This window comes from Dermacentor albipictus, chromosome 5 (genome assembly GCF_038994185.2).
Source record: "Dermacentor albipictus isolate Rhodes 1998 colony chromosome 5, USDA_Dalb.pri_finalv2, whole genome shotgun sequence".
NCBI lineage: Eukaryota > Metazoa > Arthropoda > Arachnida > Ixodida > Ixodidae > Dermacentor > Dermacentor albipictus.
The window spans coordinates 65,324,854-65,330,624 of record NC_091825.1 but is presented as its reverse complement, the minus strand read 5'-3'; positions in this window follow the sequence as shown (position 1 = coordinate 65,330,624).

The window sequence follows — 5,771 nt, the reverse complement described above, 5'->3', positions numbered from 1 at the left end:
ATGCCATTTGTATTATTAAAAGAATGCAGGTTATGATTAAATGAGCCGCAGCAAAGCTGTAAAAAAGCAGTAGTAATGCTGTTCTAAGATCCTCTCGCTCGAGCGAGATGGTCTTAGAAAAAAAGCGCGATGTAACGCGATCTGACGGAACAGCTCGTCATGCCAGTGTTTTCTTACGTCCTCGTTCTTACGCGCACCCTCCCCTGAATCAGACTACTGAATGGTTTTGTGCACGCACTGACGATCCTGATGGAGGCAATACCACTCACATGAGCAGCTCCATATAAGATGTCACAGCCCATTCCACATGCCGGCGGCAATTTGACACGGCTATGAGGCAGAATATGCGCACAAGGTACCTAATGGTAACGCATCAAACAGCTCACAGCCCCAATCCTTTATTACACGCATATAGCGTGGAAAGATGAATTACTCACGCACTAAGTGGGCACGGAATACGAACCGCTTCGCAGCTCAGCCGGCTCCGTAAGACAGACGCCATGAAAATGAGCGGATGTGACATCAAGGGTTATAGCGGACGTGACGTCATGGGTGAACGTAGACATTTCGGGCACCTTTCGTCTGCTGTGCCCCGGGCACAGCAGACACTGCCTCAAAAAATCAGAACAACGCCGCCATTGTGGCCCAAAAGGCGTGGCCATGCAGCAAAAAAAATAAAAAAGCAGCAATAAAATTAGAACCTACTACGTCATTTCCGCCACACTTTTCTCCTAGCGCGCGGAGGGGGTAGGGCCTCTCCTTAGTTTCCTTCCTCCGTGTTTTGTCCGAATTGGACACTAATGGTGTTAGCAGCGATGAAGCTGTTTCAGAGAGATCCCAAAGCCGCGCTTGTTGCCAGACTGTAGAGCATGCTAGGCTAAATCCGCAGCATTCGACCCCCAAAATCCGGATGCGAAAAATAGCTCGGCATTTTCCGTCCGTGGGGGTCGCGGACGACGCGCGGACGGCACAAATCCGTGACGCGTAGTCACGTGATGCGCCGTCCGTCGCGAAAAAGACGGATTTCCTCCGTCGTGTGGATCCACCAGTACCTGCAGTGCCAAGGACTGCAACTGGCCCCAGACAAGTGCGCTGCGATAGCGTTCACACGGAAGCTTATGTGTTGGTATCGAATTATGATCAATGGAAATGCCATCCCATATGTCACCCACCACAAATACCTCGGCGTTGTCATTGACCGCGGTGTTTCATGGTCGAAACATGTGGCAATGTTAAAGAAAAAATTAACTGGGCTTGCTCAAGTTTTTCGCTTTCTGGCCGGTATGAAATGGGGTCCATCTCAGCATTCGCTACTCCGGCTGTACCAGGCTCTCTACGTCGGATACATTCGGTATAGCCTGCCAGTTTTATCAAGCATGAGCCCGTCATGTTTGCGTACGCTGGAAAGTGCCCAGGCGCAGATGCTGAAAACATGTCTCGGTGTTCCACGTTGCACCTCAACCTACGGAACGATTGAGGAGGCTCGCGTCACCCTTTACCTGTCTATCTACGATGCGAACCTCCTCGAGTATTCCTGCGACTGCTTTGCCGTCATGGACGTCATCCCTTATCGAAACTACCCGATATACGGCCGGACTCCACTTTTTCAAGAGCCGTTAAATGCCAAGCATCTGCCATACCAGCATAGTTTGCCCCGGCTGACCTTCCACATATGCCCCCATGGGTAATGTCCAAAATACCGGTACGCCTATATATTCCCGGAATTTCTAAAAGATCGCGAATACCTACCGTCGGCCTCAGACACTTCACACTTGAATATATGTCGAAAGAATATGACTCCTCGGTGAGCGTGTATACAGACGGCTCGGTCTCGTCGTATGCGTCTGGTGCGGCTTTCGTCGTGCCTGCGCATCAAGTCATTCGACGGTTTCGTCCGCATAACAAGACGAATACAACATCTACGGCATTAATGGCAATAAGAGAGGCCATTCAATATATTGCGCGACAGCCTCCTCAAATATGGACAGTTTTCAGTGACGCAAAATCGGCTCTTCAACTACTTAGAGTGGTGTGGAAAGAAAGCGCTTACATAGTGTTGGCTCTTCAAACTGCCGAGCTCTACACTTTAGCGCAAGAAAACGGCCACCAGATCACATTTCAGTGGATTCCTAGTCACTGTGGTATACAGGGCAACGAACTGGCCGACGCCGAAGCGAAGAAAGCACTCGAAGAACGAGAGTCACTGCTTTCAATTCCTTTTTCAAGAGCGGACGCCAACTGTCTCCTCTCCAGTGTCATCCGAAAACTGACGGGTAATCGCCACAGACGACTCCAGAGATTGGATCCCACCATGACTTTTAGGCTCCCACCGAAAATTCAGCGAAGCTGTGCCAGTCTTCTGCACAGACTAAGGCTGGGGGTAGCGTTTACGCGCGGATACGTGCACCTCATGCGACGCACCGAGTCTCCACACTGTGAGGTGTGCAATGTGACTGAGACTATAGGTCATGTGCTTTGTTACTTCCCTAAGTTTGTGGAAGAGCGTGATAGGTTGGTCAAAGACCTTACGCGTCTCGACAGTGCACCGTTGTCGGAGGACGTTATTTTAGGCACTTGGCCAGACGCTCAGTCGAGTTTCAAGGCCATCAAGGCATTACTGAACTTTTTAAAAATTACGGACCTGGATTGCAGACTTTGAGCATGCCAAATTGCTTGCCATATGTTCTACATCTTCCTTCTATCGTCATCGTCACCCATCATGCACCTCTTTCTTCCCTCTTTCTTTCCCTCTTCCCCTTCCCCCAATGCCGAGTAGCTTACTAGAGGAATATACCTCAGGCCGACCTCTCGGCATTTCGTGTCATTAAATTTCTTTCTCTCTCTCGTGTCTCCTGTCAATTCCGTCTATTCTGAAAATGGCTGAGACGTTTAGTTAGGATGGGCTCTCCACAGCAAGCAGCACGTGTTACCACGTGGTAGGTGAACCTCAGCTAGGCGACTGGTCACGGCTGTGTGGTGTTGAGCGATCGGGGAGTGACGAGACGCGCTCCCTGTGTCCATAATTATCCGCCATCTTCGTTCTCGACGCCTTTAAGGTGCGTCGCCCCCTCCTCGTGTCCGTCACTCCACTCCCCTTGTTAACATTATTTTCCATTAGTCGCTGTCACACTCTCGAACATACACAGGTTTGTCGAACGGCGTGGCGGCCGCCAACATTCCTATTTTCCGTTTCTGCTTGTGTTTCGAGGCCGTTATCTACTTGCCCTGCCACCTGTTTGTTGTGGCGGTTTCTTTGCTTCCCTATCACCACACCCACGTCCGTGATATATATTGCCATGCGCAAGTGAGCGTTCGTTTAAAGCGAAGCGTTTCTTTCCTCTCGAAAGTTGCTCCCTGTCCGGGATGGTTCTACATGGAAGAAGGGTGGTGGAGAGGAAGAACGCGAGAAACTCGTTTGGACCTTTGCACCTCGTCGAACTTGCACGATGGCCTCTGGAGCTCCCTGGGCGTTGATCTCCACATAAGCCTCTTCATCATGCCCCTCGCCAGGCCCCATAGCCAATTTTTTTATACGCCGAAAGTTGTTACGTGCCTTCTAGGAGCATTCTGCCGCAAAAATTTTTCACATCGGCTAAGCTTCTCCAAGCGAAATTCCTTCCCTGCGTTCTCCTATTCAGGACCTCGAGGATCTCGTGACGCATACGTCAAGGCCCCACCTCTCTTTCTTGCGGCGCGGCGCCCTTCCACTAACGGCGTCGCGCACGATCTGTTCTGATTGTCTCGTTTCGCGCAGCGCACGATTTTTCGCACTGTGAACGTGGACACCTGTCTAGCAGTTTAAGTCAGTGCTACATGAAAACTGAGTCACACACAAGCGGATCACAGATCATGATGCCACACTGGAACACGGTACAAAATGACATAGTTTCGGTGTCTGCGGGCTCGACTTCAAGACGTGGCAACAAGCGGACGACACAGGAGTCCATCTGTCTCGCTGCCGTGAGAGGTAAACAAAAAATCTAAGTGCCCTTCCACTCTGTGAAGAAGGATGACCAGCGAAGCTGTGTATGTGGTCCCCTTATGGTGAACTGTACGTCAACCGTGAGTCGGGCCTCTATTGCACCATCTTCGGGATCAGCCCACGCATGGGGAGTGCTTAACACCTGCTTCACCTCCGTCGCGGGTCGGGCTGGCATTGCACTTATTTCGGGATCGGCCCACGCATGGGAAGTTTTTGTTTGCTTATGACACGAAAATTTCCTTGGACGGTAGATGGTACAGCTTCGCTGTGAAACATGCATACATTCGGTTTGTGTCTTATTATGTTTCTAAGGTTTAATTGCTACTTTTTTTACTCTAATTGCTTTAATTGCTACTACTCTAAGCTTCTTTTTTGAAGAGGGGGTAATATCACATGGTTTGGCACAGCAAGGGGACTGAAGAAGAGGAGAACGAGGTTTATCTCGGCATCGCGAATCGACGCTTACGTTTCGTAAAGTGCAAACGTATGGATCGTCATTCAGCGTGTATACCGCAGCAGGGTATACGCAACAATGTTACACAAATGACAGATGTTGCCTTGAATAATTCCCTAAGTGACGTGTCCCCACGAGCGACTTCACAGTGCAAACACGTGCACGTAGGTCCACCAGCACGTGTAAGCCATACTCCGGCTTGGAGCGCGGCGGTCGCCAGGATAAAGGAAAATTGCGTTCGGTTTGAAATTTTACGTCTTTCCGTGGGGCTTAGCGATGTGATACTTTTCAGACACGATCGTTATCAAGCAATGTATGCTTTGCGCTGTGTAAGCTCAAAATGGGCAGACCTGGTGAGGGGCCCTTTAATAGCTGCAATTATCCGTGACCTCCCCCCTATCTACCCTACCCCAGCCAGAGCATTGCAGAAATTGCAGCGCTTATCTTTCTACTTGGGTGCATGTCCAGAAGGAAGCTACGCAGAATAGTAGGGATGAGGGGAGAGAGGAGGCAGAGAACGGGTAGAGCCCACGCAGTCGCGAAACGAGTGAACATCATCAGCCTTGCCATCCTTCATTCGCCAGCATTTCTCATACAAAGGGGGGCGGAGGGGTTGTAGGGAAAAGAAACGACAGCGATTGCTGGCAAACGGGGCTAAAATTTAAGTCCAAGGGACGGTGGGGTACGTCTTTGCTGTTTCTGAATAATAAGCACCATGCAGATTTGCCAAGCGGCCAATTTATGCAGGGTGTGCAGAAGCAGAGCTGCCTTATTTAAAGCGCACCGCTGGGTCAAGGCGACACTAAGGAAGCGGTCGCACGTCAAATCAACACTTCTGTGGTCGCCTCCGTAGCTTTGCTGCTATAGCATTGCTCGAGGTCGTAGGTTTGATGCCGACTGCGGCCGCCGCATTTGGACGGCGGCAAAATAAAAACGCACGTGCACTTAGGTTTAGGGACACGTCAAAGAACACAAAGTTGTCAAAATAACTCCGGTGTCCACCACTGAAGCGTGCCTCATAACCCGATTGTAGTTTTCGCGCATACAGCCCAATAAGTAAATAAATTTTCATACTTCCGCCACGATTCGCCATGTGAGGCAAATAAATGTTCAGCCCTCTCACAGGTCATGAAGTATGGCGCACAACAATACGTCAAGCAAAACACCTCCCCTGTGTGTTCTGTGTACTACGCAGACAAACAGCAGTGGTGCACGCAAGGGAATGTTAGTCACCAACTCACCACTCTCGTGTTGGTCTAAACGTTCAAGAAATTAAACATTCGTCGTCAACGGTAGGGCTAATTATGGTCAATCAAAGCCAACAGAACAGGAAGG